The sequence below is a fragment of the Aethalodelphis obliquidens genome, unplaced genomic scaffold (genome assembly GCF_003676395.1).
Source record: "Aethalodelphis obliquidens isolate GAN/ISIS:26980383/991018 unplaced genomic scaffold, ASM367639v1 scaffold7, whole genome shotgun sequence".
Taxonomy (NCBI): Eukaryota; Metazoa; Chordata; class Mammalia; order Artiodactyla; family Delphinidae; genus Aethalodelphis; species Aethalodelphis obliquidens.
Genome location: NW_020837951.1, coordinates 6,510,860 through 6,523,230, shown reverse-complemented (window position 1 = coordinate 6,523,230; position 12,371 = coordinate 6,510,860). Strand labels below are relative to the sequence as shown.

At 57.0% G+C, this 12,371-nt stretch overlaps 1 long non-coding RNA gene across 1 annotated transcript; it reads left to right on the top strand.

The window, feature by feature from the left end:
• The first annotated feature begins 7,171 nt into the window (after positions 1 to 7,171).
• On the top strand, positions 7,172 to 9,816 carry LOC113619603 (uncharacterized). The gene is made up of 3 exons (XR_003432444.1): positions 7,172 to 7,405; positions 8,402 to 8,520; positions 9,647 to 9,816. It is a non-coding gene; the product is annotated as an uncharacterized LOC113619603 (long non-coding RNA).
• The last annotated feature ends 2,555 nt before the right edge of the window (positions 9,817 to 12,371 follow it).

Here is a 12,371-nt window from a genome sequence, read left to right as displayed (position 1 = left end):
ATCAATCAATTGAACCTGACCCAGAATGGACACAGATGTTAGAATTAGCAGAGAAGGATTCTAAAACAGTTTTTATAACTGTATTCCATATTTTCGAAATGTTAGAGACATGAAGTTATAAAAAAAGATCCAGGGGCTTCCCTGGTGGCGCAGTGGTTAAGAATCCGCCTGCCAATGTAGGGGACACGGGTTTGAGCCCTGGTCCAGGAAGATCTCACATGCCATGGAGCAACTAAGCCCGTGCGCCACAACTACTGAGCCTGCGCTCTAGAGCCCGTGAGCCACAACTGTTGAGCCCATAACTATTGAGCCACAACTATTGAACCCACAACTATTGTGCCACAACTACTGAAGCCTGCGCGCCTAGAGCCCGTGCTCCGCAACAAGAGAAGCCACTGCAATGAGAAGCCCACGCACAGCAACCAAGAGTAGCCCCCACTCGCCGCAACTAGAGAAAGCCTGCGTGCAGCAACAAAGACCCAACACAGCCAAAAATAAATAAATTAATTTAAAAAAAAGATCCAAATTAACTTTTTTTTTTTTTTTTTTTTGCGGTATGCGGGCCTCTCACTGCTGTGGCCTCTCCCGTTGCGGAGCACAGGCTCCGGACGCACAGGCTCAGCGGCCATGGCTCACGGGCCCAGCCGCTCCATGGCATGTGGGATCTTCCCGGACCGGGGCACAAACTCGTGTCCCCTGCATTGGCAGGTGGACTCTCAACCACTGTGCCACCAGGGAAGCCCCCAAATTAGCTTTTAAGTGTCGAAAATTACAATGTCTGAGATGAAAAGTACACTGAATGGGATTAGTGGCAGATTAGACAAGACAGAAGAAAAGTTAATGAACCTGAAGGTACAGCAATAAAACCTATCCAAAATGAAACGGAGAGAAAAGAATTTTTTAAAAAATGGAAAGAACACCAGTCAGCTGTAGGATAATTCCAAGCAGCCGAATATATGGGGAGTCCCAGAGGAAAAGAGGAAGGGGAACAGAAGAAATAGTGGAAGAAATCATGGATGAAAAATTTCCAAATTTAATGAAACCTGTATCCAAGAAGCTCAATGAACCCCAAGCACAGTTGCCTGGTGACCGACTGGAAGTGGAGGAGCAGACAAGGGAGATGCCCTCGCTTCTGGCCCAGGAGACATGGCTGGGGTACCATTCTCTGAGGGGGAGGCCTGCAGGGGGTGCAGGCACGGTGGGATCTTTGTCAGCTTTAGGGACACAGATGGAGGTGTCAAGGGCAGCAGGCATGATGGGTCTAGCGTTCAGAAGGCAATGGACTGGAGATAGAAGTCCAGGAGGCCATGGACTTGGTGGGTCCTGCCGGAGAGAGCTGAGGGCCAGGGGCAGACCCCAGGACACACCATCAGTTAATCAAGAGGCAGAGCCTGAGGGCCACATGGGGAGCTGAGAAGGGACATGCAGAGAGGGAGTAGGGAAACCAAGGAGCAGGTACCCAGGTGGACTGGCCCTGCTGAGAGACTGGTCTAAAGTGGCCATGTTGTCACTCAGAGATGAAGTCTGCTGTGGCTGGCTTGGCCCCAGGGCAGGACTGTCTCAGGATATTGCACAGAAAGTGGTAGATGTCCTGGGGAGGGTTGGGACCACAGGGGTGTGGAAGAGGGTGGCAAGCGTAAAATATTCTCGCAAGAGTGAGGACTGGATGGGTGGGAGGTGGGGTGGAGGCGGGGATGTCTGAATTTCAGACCTCAGAAGTGCAGCCGTGGAAGCGATGACCAGGTCAGCGTGGACCACAGTGCAGGGGCCCAGCTAAGGCCCCCGGAAACAGCAGGATGGAGAAAGGGAGAGACCAGCATATTGGCCAGGGCGTCCTGGTGGTGCCAGAGGAACACTGAGCCTGGAGAGGAGGACTGTGGGAGGCCCCAAAGTCTTCTGAGCATGAAGCATTGTGCCAGGGGTGAGGAGGTGATCCCAGGGACCAGGGTGCAGGAACCACAAAGGGGCGAGGGGGTTGCGTGGGGTGCAGGGAGAGGCAAGGTGTGGTGGGCGGAGGAGCATCACAGACTTGGGTTAGGAACCAGAGATTCCTATGGAGAGAGAAAGAGAGAAAAGGAGAGTGCAAGCAAGCTCATTTCCTGCACACCGGGCTCCATCACTCCCACCCAGGCGGGCCGCTTAAGGAAGGATGCGCTTGTGCATGCCTTCACAGGAGCCTCCAGCTCCTGAGAGGAGAGCTCTGGCCCAGCCCTGACCTGGGCCTTGAAGCCAGGGAGGTGGGATGGTGCAAGAGTCGAGAGGGGCCGGGCCCCACGGCTGCCACTGGAGCCCGAGGATGCTCAGAGCAGACAGGCTGGGGCGCAGGTGTGAGAGGCCCAAGCAGGGACGTGGCATGCGGCGGCCTGCCTCTCCAAGCTCAGAGGCTCAGGAGAGCCTCTCTTGGCAAGGGGCCCGGGGGAGGACTCAGCCTGCTCGGCGGGGCCACCTGCTGTCTCTTGCCCCTGCCAGCCCTAGAGGCCCCGGGGGGTGCAGGGAGGAGGCCGTTTCCCTGGACCCAAGCCGGGTGCAGGGGGCAGCTGGCCGTCCTGGCCAGCTTCTACCTCCCTCTTCAGAATCTTCTACCAGGTAAGTAGCAGGCAAGCCCTGCCCCGGTCTCTCTGTCCTTTTGCACTCCGCTGAAAGACCGACAAGTGCCCTCCTCCCCCTGGGAGCGTGCTGTGCTCCCTAATGAATGTGGGGTTACACACACCCAGGGTGCTGTGTGTATGTTCCAAACGTGCGTGGAGACGAACAGAGACCCAGGCACAAACGTAAGCAACCTCGGAAACGTGCATGCGCTTGGGAGGAGCTACCTACACTAACAGGCATGTGTGTAGAGGAATTACACATGGGCGTATGCAAACACAAGGAAGGCATGAAACCACAAAGGTGAGTACCTGCACCACGTGCACCTGCATACCCATGCATGCCAGCGTGCGCACATTACGCACCCAGAATGCAAACATAGAGCAGATGTCCAGGCACACACGACCATTTCATACACATCCCTGTAGCTCCGTGCATCCACAGAGGTGCCCATTCCATGTGCTTATTCACAGAGACATTCACCCCACACACAAATGTGCACTGAAAACTAAGTGCAAGCAGATGTACACAGGCACATGCAAGACGCACATACAAACATGCACAGAGACGCACATTTACATAAATGTACACATGCACACACACACACAGCTATTTGTGCATATACGGAGCCATTCATGCATGCACACGTGCACAGCCATGCCCGGGTACACAAGGCACAAATACACACATACAAAAATGCACGTGCAGATATGTCCTCATACATATCTGGATGCTTAGAAAAGCCTAACTAAAGGCGTTCAACACGTTCATGCTACACTGAAAGCACCATGGGGGCAGGGACTGTGGCCCCTTCGGTCACGGCTGCACCCCTGAAGCCCAGCTCAGCGCCTGGTGCCCAGAGGTTTGCAGAGCCGAACACTGGGAAACAGCTTGGGCAACAGCTCAGAGGCAGGAGGGCGACAGACAGTCTGGGGAGTGGCCAGGGGTCCCTTGTGAGTGAGTGGGGCTGGGATGGGCCCGGTGGCTGGGGAGGGGGGCTTTCAGGATGGTTACTCCTTCTCCTTCCTCCCACCCTCCTCTTCCTCCCCTCCTTCCCCATTGATTCTCCTCCGATACACATACTGAGGGCAGGTGGAATGTCAGATGGGGCAGGAGGGAGGGAGGTGTCACAGAAAACCCATGGCCTTGCAGCCAGGAGGGCAGGTCTTGCTTGGCCCTGTCTTCGTGCTGGGGGACCCGGCCAGGGTACTGATTTTCTCTGGGCCTCAGTTACATGCTAGGTGTTCAGCTGTAAGAATTTTCACAAAGTGAACCCACTTGTATAACTAAACAGCAACCAAATAAAAATAATAGCACATATCCAGCTCCCCAGAGCAGATGAAGGTCAATTTTTACAGAACCTAAGGCCCCCCGCAGGCCCCCGTAAGTTTCTATTTGCCCTCACAGCCAGCAAGGGGGCAGTTCGTCCCCTCAGCTCAGGACCCCTTTTCCGGGGTCCCTGCCACCCACAGGGAGAAAAGGCAGGAACAGCCCGTCAGCCTCCAGCGCTCCGGCCCTGCCTCTCCTCAGCCTCAGGCCAGGGCCCCTGTGGCCAGCGGAGGGCCCACCTCCCCTTCAGCACCACCTCTGGAGTCCCATTTGGGGAGCCAGGAAATCTTGGGAGAGGGAGCACGGAGACCCCAAGTTTCTATGCCCCTATGATTGAGCCACTTGTTGGTAGCACCCAAGGGCCCACAGCTTTAAGGGAAGACTTGAACCCAGGGCTGACCCAGTCCAAAGCCCACAGCCCGTACAGCGGTGGAGATCATTATCTCCATTTCACTGGGGAGGAAACTGAGGCTCAGAGAGACCACGAGCGGAGCCAGGACTCCAGCTGTGGGGGCGAACTTGACCCTGTCATCCCCCCGCTCAAAGCCTTTCTGTGCTCCCCTTCGCTGGGACACTCCAAAGCCCTCCATGATCTGGCCCTGCCAACCTCTCCCTGGGGGCACATAAGGTCCAAACCCCTTTTTGTTGAAGGCCTGGGACAGGGACAGGGACTTGCCCAAGGTCACACGCTGGTGAGTGGAGGGACAGGATTAGAGCTCAGATCCCCTACTTTCCAGCCTGGAACCGCCTCCCCTGGACCAGCCTAGTACTGGGAAAGGAGAGGCCTCCCCCACTCCTCCCCTTTCCCTCCTCCCTGGAGGCTGCAGAGGCGAGCTGCCCTGAGCCAAGTGGGCCTGGAGAACCTGACCTGACCCCCCCTTCCTCCCTGACCACTCCCCCAGCCTTTTGATATGTCAGCACCCACTGAGAAGACCCCCCCATCTCCCCTCTGTTAGCTGGGTTCTAGTGTCATGGGGCCATTTGCTGGCTGTATGGGGCGGACAGGGCACCTCCCCTCTCTGAGCTTAGTTTACTCATCTATAAAATGGGGTTATGACACATCTCCTAGAGTCGCTGGTAAGAAATGGTGGTATAAACGTGAAATAAGCCCCCAACACGCTTCGTTCTGGGCGACAAGCCCAGGCACTCCTCATAAAGTCTCCCATTTTATCCTCTCAACAAGCTAGACGTAGGAACTGCCCGGGTTTATACGGGAGAGGAAACTGAGGCTGAGGTCACGCACTTTCCCAGGCAGCAGGGCTCCAAAAACTGGGAGCAGGGGTTGGTCCTCCCCGGCCAGCTCTCCGGCTCTCCAGGGGCAGGGCCCACATTAGGGGCGTTCTCCGCGCCCAAGTGGGGCTCCGGGTGCCAGGCCTACGGGACGGGGCGGCCAGCGCGGGGGCCGAGGCCAAGCTGGGGAGAGCGGGTTGTAGTGGGGGGGGCGCCTGTCAGCGCGGGGTCGGCCTTGGGTCGATACAGCGGCGGGATGAATGGGCGAGGAGAGAGCACAGAGGCAGGGCGGGCGGGGGGGGGGGGGGGGGGGGGGAGGGGGGGGCCGGCGGGGGGGGGGGGGGGGGGGGGGGGGGGGGGAGGGGAGGGGAGGCAGGGCCCGCCCCATCTCCCTCCGCCCCTCACCCCGCCCGGCGGCCCCTGCCCGGGTCTGCAGCCTTCAGCGCAGAGCGCGGCCCCGCGGCCCCGCCGTGGGATCGATAACTAATTTCACCGCAGCAGCCGCCCCAGCTTTTTCCCGATAATTGTGCTCCTGCAGCTGCGAGCAAGGCCCCCAGCCCGGCGCGCGGCCTCCGCCCGCGCCCGATCAATTGACACCGCCACCGGGCGGCAGGAAAACTCATTTTTCTCTCCCTCCCCGGCTCCCGGTGGGCGCAGGAGAAGCTCCGCCTCGGGCCGGGGCGGGGGGGTGGGGGGGAGCGCGGGCCGGTTCCCGGACTGACTCGAGTTTGGGAAGGTTTCCAGGGTATCCGATGCAACCGGAGGGCCTCAGTTTCTCTGTTCCACAAGTAAGGGCGTGGCCGAGGACCTGGGGGCTGGACTGACCCCGCCCCCTCGGCTTTCCCTGGGCGGGCCAGCGGTGCACCTGCCCCCCCATCCTTTCTGGGAGGGAGGGCCAACAGCGCAGGCGCCGTGGTCTGGACACGTGGGTTCGAATCCGGCCTTTACCAGTTTCCACTGTGTGACCTTGGACTGGTTCTGCCCTTTGGGCTCTTCCTCTCCGAGCCTCAGTTTCCCCATCTTCCCAAAGGGGCTGGCATAGTCGTCGGTGCGCAGGGCTGTAGATGGGTGTGCGCAAGCGCGTGCCCCATAAATGGCGGTGGTCATTAGAGAGTGGAGGAAATCTTCACTCACTCACTGAGCACCTACTGTGCGCCAGGTACTGTTCTGGCCTGGAGGACAGAGCAGTGATGAAGCAGACAAAAGTCCCTGCCCTCGTGGAACTGACCTTCTAACGAGGGCATGAACGATAAACATGTAAGTGAAGTAACTAGTGAGAAGACGAGAAAAGCCATGGAGAAAAGTAAACTAGGGCGTGTGGCATAGGGTGTGAGGAGGGGTTGCAAGGGCAGTGCAGCCCCCCAGGACCAACTGAGCAGGGCTTCATTGCCAGAGGCCCCTTTGCAAAGCTCTGAGCTGCCCCCTTTGCAAAGCTCCCAGCCTGCTGTCTGCTCAAGGTCAGGGAAAGCTGCAGACTTGGCATTCTCTGAGAAGGGTGGGCAGGAGGAAGGAGAGCAGAGCGGGGAGAAGGCGAGATGGGGGGGTGTCTAGAGAGAAGGGGGGTGTGCAGACGGAGAAGGGAGGACAGAGCTCCAATGGCCAGGAGGCCTGGAAGTTAAAGGTCAGACGGGACTCAGGTAGCCAGCCGCCCCAGCTGGGCCACGGAGGCTCAGAGAGGGGCAGAGGCCTGCCCAAGGCCACAGTACATGTGGGGGTCAGAGGTGGGCTCCTGGGTCTAGGCTCCAGACCCTGCAGAAGAGTGAGAAGGGCCAGGGAAGAAGAGAGAAGAGAGGAGAGACTCACGAGGGTAGGGAGGGGTGCGGGCGGCCCAGAGGCTGGGTCAGAGGGGGGCTGGGAGCTTCCTTGGAGCAACATGGGTTGTGTTAGGACATCTTCGGGAGGACTGGGAATGACTCAGGGAACCCAATCTGCTGACCAGACTCCCTCCGCCCCACCTCGCCTCCAAACCAGTTACCCAAATCTGACAGAGGAGTCCTAAGGCTTCTGCATGATGGTGGGTGAGTCAGGCGGGGGGCGGGGCTCTTAGCTGCTGGGGAGGTGGGCTGTTCTGGGGCTGAACAAACCTCAGGACATTCCCCCTGCCTCAGTTTCCTCATCTCGAAAATGGAGTTAGTGGTGAAGTTCTAAGGTTCTGTCTGTCTCCTTCCCTCCGGATTCCTGGCACACCCAGCCCCATCACGGGGTTGAGAGCAGTGACTCGGCAGAAATGAAAGCTCAAGACTGCTAGCAACCGAATGAGGTTAGCAGGGGAGGGAAGGGCTGGACTGGGTGGCTGGGATTTGGAACAAACGGAGCTAGGCCACACCCACCTGTTTGTTTGTCCATCCATCCACCCACCCAGACAGTCATTCAGTCATTCAGCACACACTTAGAAGCACCTACTGTGTGCGGGGCAGTATGGAGGGGAGTGGGCATAAGGTCCTGCCTCTCCCATCCTCTCCCTCCCCCCATGACCCCCACGCTTTCTCTCGAGGAGTGGTCGAAGGAGCATTGGACTGGGAGTCAATGTAGGACTGATGTCCCCCAGGTGCCCCTCTGTGCCTCGGCTGGACTAACAACAGCCACGTCAAGGGTCTGGCTCCCAGCATCATGTTCAGTCCCTCAGTTCCCCTAAGGCCAGATGAGGGATCGAAGACCAGGACCCACCCGGGGTCCCACGGCCAGGAGGCTGTGCCTGACCCAGTGCCCTGTCCGCCTTTCCCGAGTCTGGGAGGAATCATTGCCTATCAGGAAGGATCTGAGGATCCCAGGCAGAAACCAGGCTACAGCGTTCAGAGTCCCCTTGTCCTGTCTCTCAACTGGTGGCTTTGTCCGCCAGTCATCTCAGAAAGGGCCTGTGTGGGTCATCCTAGCAGCTGCCCCTTTGCCCACACCCCATGGTGGCTGATGCCCTGGGAGGCCATCCAGGGCAACTCCAGCCTCCACAGTGAGACCAAGCCTCCCTTTTCAGGGAGATGTATATTCAGTCCGTCCCATCTCTCAGAGCACCATGGCAGATGACATCCAAGGCCTTACAGAATTCTTGATCTGGAGACATGGGATCCTGTCCCCCTGGGCCTTGGACCAAGGGCCCTACTTTATGGCAAGGAAAGAGCACAGTGGGTGTGCAAGCACGGTAGCCACTGGTCTGACCCTGGAGCAATGGGCCTGACGGAACGCTGGGGCAGCCAGCTCATGCGACACCCTGTGTCCAGAACCCACAGCTAATCAATGGTGCTGTGACCCCCAAAACTAGGACACACGGTCCAGGAACAAGCTGTGGAAATAGGATTGTGCCCGCCTCCATCACTCCAGTGCCTCACGTGTAGATTCGTACTTCTCCTCCCTGCAGCCTGAGATTTTGTCAGAGAAGAGGTACCGGTTCCCTGGGACTGGGTGGGGGTGGGGGTGGGAGAGCTGGAGGGAGGGAACAGGAAGTGGAGGAAGGGAACAGGAAGTGGAGGGAGGGAACAGGAAGTGGAGGGAGGGAACAGGAAGTGGAGGGAGGGCTCCACCCGGCACAGAATGGGTCCCGCTGAACTCAAAGCTGTGACTGCCATCTGACCACTTTGGAGCCCTCATGCCAGGGACCAGCAGGCCGAGACGGGAGTTACTGTTCAGGGGTGGGTCGGCTACCCCAGATCCAGCTGCGAGGGCAATAGTTTGCTTCAGTAACAGGCTTGTGTCAAGTCTTTGCAGGGACTGTGGATGGCCAGCTCCTTTAAGGGGACTCTCATGGGCCGGGCCCAGTGCAGGGCAGGGGCAGAGCTGAGTCCTGCAATGCGTGGACTGTATCGAATACCTTTCCTGCGCTACTTCCAACGTCTTGGCTTTGCCTCTTAATCCAGGCCCAGTGGCGGTGAATAAACAGCCCCTGCAGGGTCTGGCCAGACAGCTGCAGGCCAACAGTGCCTCACCCTGAGTTGCATCTCTCTTCCTGCCCTGGAAGTTCACTGATGCCCCATATGGGATGTCCCTCTCCCCATCAGGGACCCACTCAGAGATCAGCTGTAACACCATTCAGGCCAACCCTTGATCCAAGGGAGACGGAGCTATGGGGTGCCTCCCCCTTCCCCCTTTCTTCCCCCAGGCAGATGGTCCCAAGATGCATTTCATAAGGAATCTCGGACAGCCCTGCCTGGGCACCCAGGTTGCCTTAATGGTGAACTCAGGAATGCACATTTGTATTGGTTCTTTTTCCTCTCCTGTTTCCCTCTCCCCTCTCCCCATCCCTCACTCTTGCCCCTGCAACTGTACTCCCAAACAAACTACGTGTACCTCAGCCTTTATTTTAGCCTGCTTTCAGGGAGCCCAGACCAAACAGGTGTTATGGGCAGAATTATGTCCCTAACCCCTCCCCGTGGAATTAGTAGGTTGAAGTCCTAACCCCCAGTACCTTAGATGTGACTATATTTGGACACAGGGTCTTTAAAGAGGTAATTAAGTTAAAATGAGGTCATCAGGATGGGCCCTAATCCAATATGACTGGTGTCCTTCTAAGAAGAGGAGATTGGGACACAGACATGCACAGAGGAAGGATCACATGAAGACACAGCAAGAAGATGGCCGTCTACAAGCCAAGGAGGGAGAAGAAACCAACTCTGTCTATACCTTGGTCATGGGTTTCTAGCCTCCAGGATGGAAGAAAATAAATTTCTGTTGTTTAAGCCATCCGGTCTGTGGCACTTTGTTATGTCAGCCCTGGGAAACCAATACACAGGTATATTCTATTATCGACCCATCTTACAACCAAAGAAACAGAGGCTTTGAGAGGCAAAGGACTCGCTCAGGGTCACACAGCTGGTGAGTAGCAGAGCCCAAATGCAAACAGGGGTCTTTGGGCGGCAGAGTGCAAGCCCTCCACACTAGGGATACTAGGAACCCAGCAAGTCTTCAAACCGCTGCTGGCCCAGTCTCCCCTCCCACGTCTGGGAAGCCCCTCCCTCTATCCAGGCCTGCGCCTCCTTCTCCAGCCTTGACTGTATTGGCCTTGGGAAGCTCCCTCCAGCTCCCCGCCTCTGGGCCTCTGGCTCTGCTGTTGCTGCAGCACTAAGTTTGCCAGCTCATTCCCTCCCGCCTTTCCTCTGAAGTCTGTTCTCCAGCAGCGTTACACACACACACACACACACACACACACTCTCTCTCTCTCTCTCTCTCTCTCACGTGCGCTCTGAGCTCACCTAAGCACTCAGGCTCTTTCTACCACCTTCCCTCATGCCTGCTGCAGACCAGCCACAGAGTGGCTTTGGGGGTGCCCCCTGAAGACCGCACCTCCCTTACTCCCTGTGTCCCAGTTCTGCAGTGAGCACCCTCCTGTCCTAGCTGGGCACTATGCACAGAGCACCTCACTAACTCCTACCCCCTGCAGCAGGGACTACTATTGTCTCCATTTTCTATATGAGGAACTGAGGCCCAGAGAGGGATATGGCTCTGCCTAAGGATGCACAGCAATGAGAGGTGGGGCTGGAATTCATCCCAAGTCTCAGGACCGAGCTCTCTCCAGCAGAGGCCAAACTCAAAGAATGGGATTAATTCCAAAATGTTGTGGCTACGACACGGGACTTTCCCTGAGAGTAGGTTATGATGCAGGGCAGAGGGCAGGGACTGGGCATGTGCACCCGGAGGTCATGCCCCTCCCTGCCACTGCCCTGATCCTCCCCCTGTGGGTGTTCCACTCCCCCAAGGACAAGCATGAACCTCCACCCTGCCCACACTCATTATCATGTGGCCGCCTGACGCTGGGCCATGAGGGTGCTATGCAGAGACCCTCAGAGACTCCCACTCGGGGGGTGGCGGGGGATGCTGGCAGTGGTCCACCGTTGTCAAGCACCTCCTGTGTGCCAGGCTCTTAGCTGTGTTGTAGCAATGGAAGGGAGAGGCCGACCAGGGCTGACCTCCAAGAGCACGTGGTCTAGTGGGGGAAACACACACAATGAACTTTCTGATCAGAACAGATGCTGGGAGAGAAAGGCAGTCAGTAATGGGGTGGTTTGACCCAGTCTCAGGAGAGGTTAGGGAGGGCTTCCCAGAGGGCGGGGCCCTAGAGTGGAGATCTGAAGACTGAGTGGCAGTCGCCTAGCTAAAGAGGGAGGGAACGGCATGGCAGCTTGAGGGAGTAGCATGTGTCGTTCACAGGACCTGTGCAGGGAGGGCCGCAGGGAGGGCCACGGGGAGAAGGGGCAGAGAGAAGGCCTGTGGAGTGGAGCTGGTGGAGGCTTCAGATGAGGCTGGAAAAACTCCCAAGGGCTAGGACATGTGGGGCCCTGTGAGCACGTTAGACTCTTGTCTTTCTGTGGCAGACATCTGTGTTTTGAGACCCCTGCACCAGCTCTCCATGATGGAGAATGGGGTCAAGGGAGGTCGGCAGTGTGTCCGGGGGAGATGACCTGGGGTTGTGTTAGCTGGCATGAATATTAAAAAAAAAAAAAAAAAAAAAGACGCAAAACTCAGCACAGCAGCGACAATAATATCCAGTCCTCACCTGAAACTGACACCACATTTTAAATTAACTACACCCCGATAAAAATGAAAAAAAAAATCCAGTCCTGATTTCAAGCTGGGAGGAACCTCAGAGATTCTTAGTTTGTGGACACACAGTTTTACACACGAGGACACGGAGGCCTGGAGAGAGGAAGTGCTTGAAATCCACATGATTCTGCTGGTTCATTCATTTAATGTACATTTTTTGAGCAATTGCTCAGTGCCAGACACTGTGCAAGAGGCTGGGGACAAAAGTAAGAGCAAGACAGAGCTGTCTTACGGTCCCAGGGTGCACTGAGGCCAAACCTGCATGGTTCTCAGGGCAGGATGGCTACTGGGGAGGAGGGGGGGCGATGACGATATTGACAAAATTATACTCACAAGGGCTTCCCTGGTGGTGCAGTGGTTGAGAGTCCGCCTGCCGATGCAGGGGACACAGGTTCGTGCCCCGGTCCGGGAAGATCCCACATGCCGTGGAGCGGCTGGGCCCGTGAGCCATGGCCGCTGAGCCTGTGTGTCCGGAGCCTGTGCTCTGCAACGGGAGAGGCCACAACAGTGAGAGGCCCGTGTGCCGCAAAAAAAAAAAAAAAAAAAATTATACTCACGAGCATTCTCCATCCCCAGACACTGTGTCAAACCTTCTATAAACATGATCTTATTAATTGCTACAACACTGCAAGGGAGTGCTGTGGTACCATTTTACAGATGACAGGATTAAAAGTCAGAGAGGTGGCATGACCTGCCTC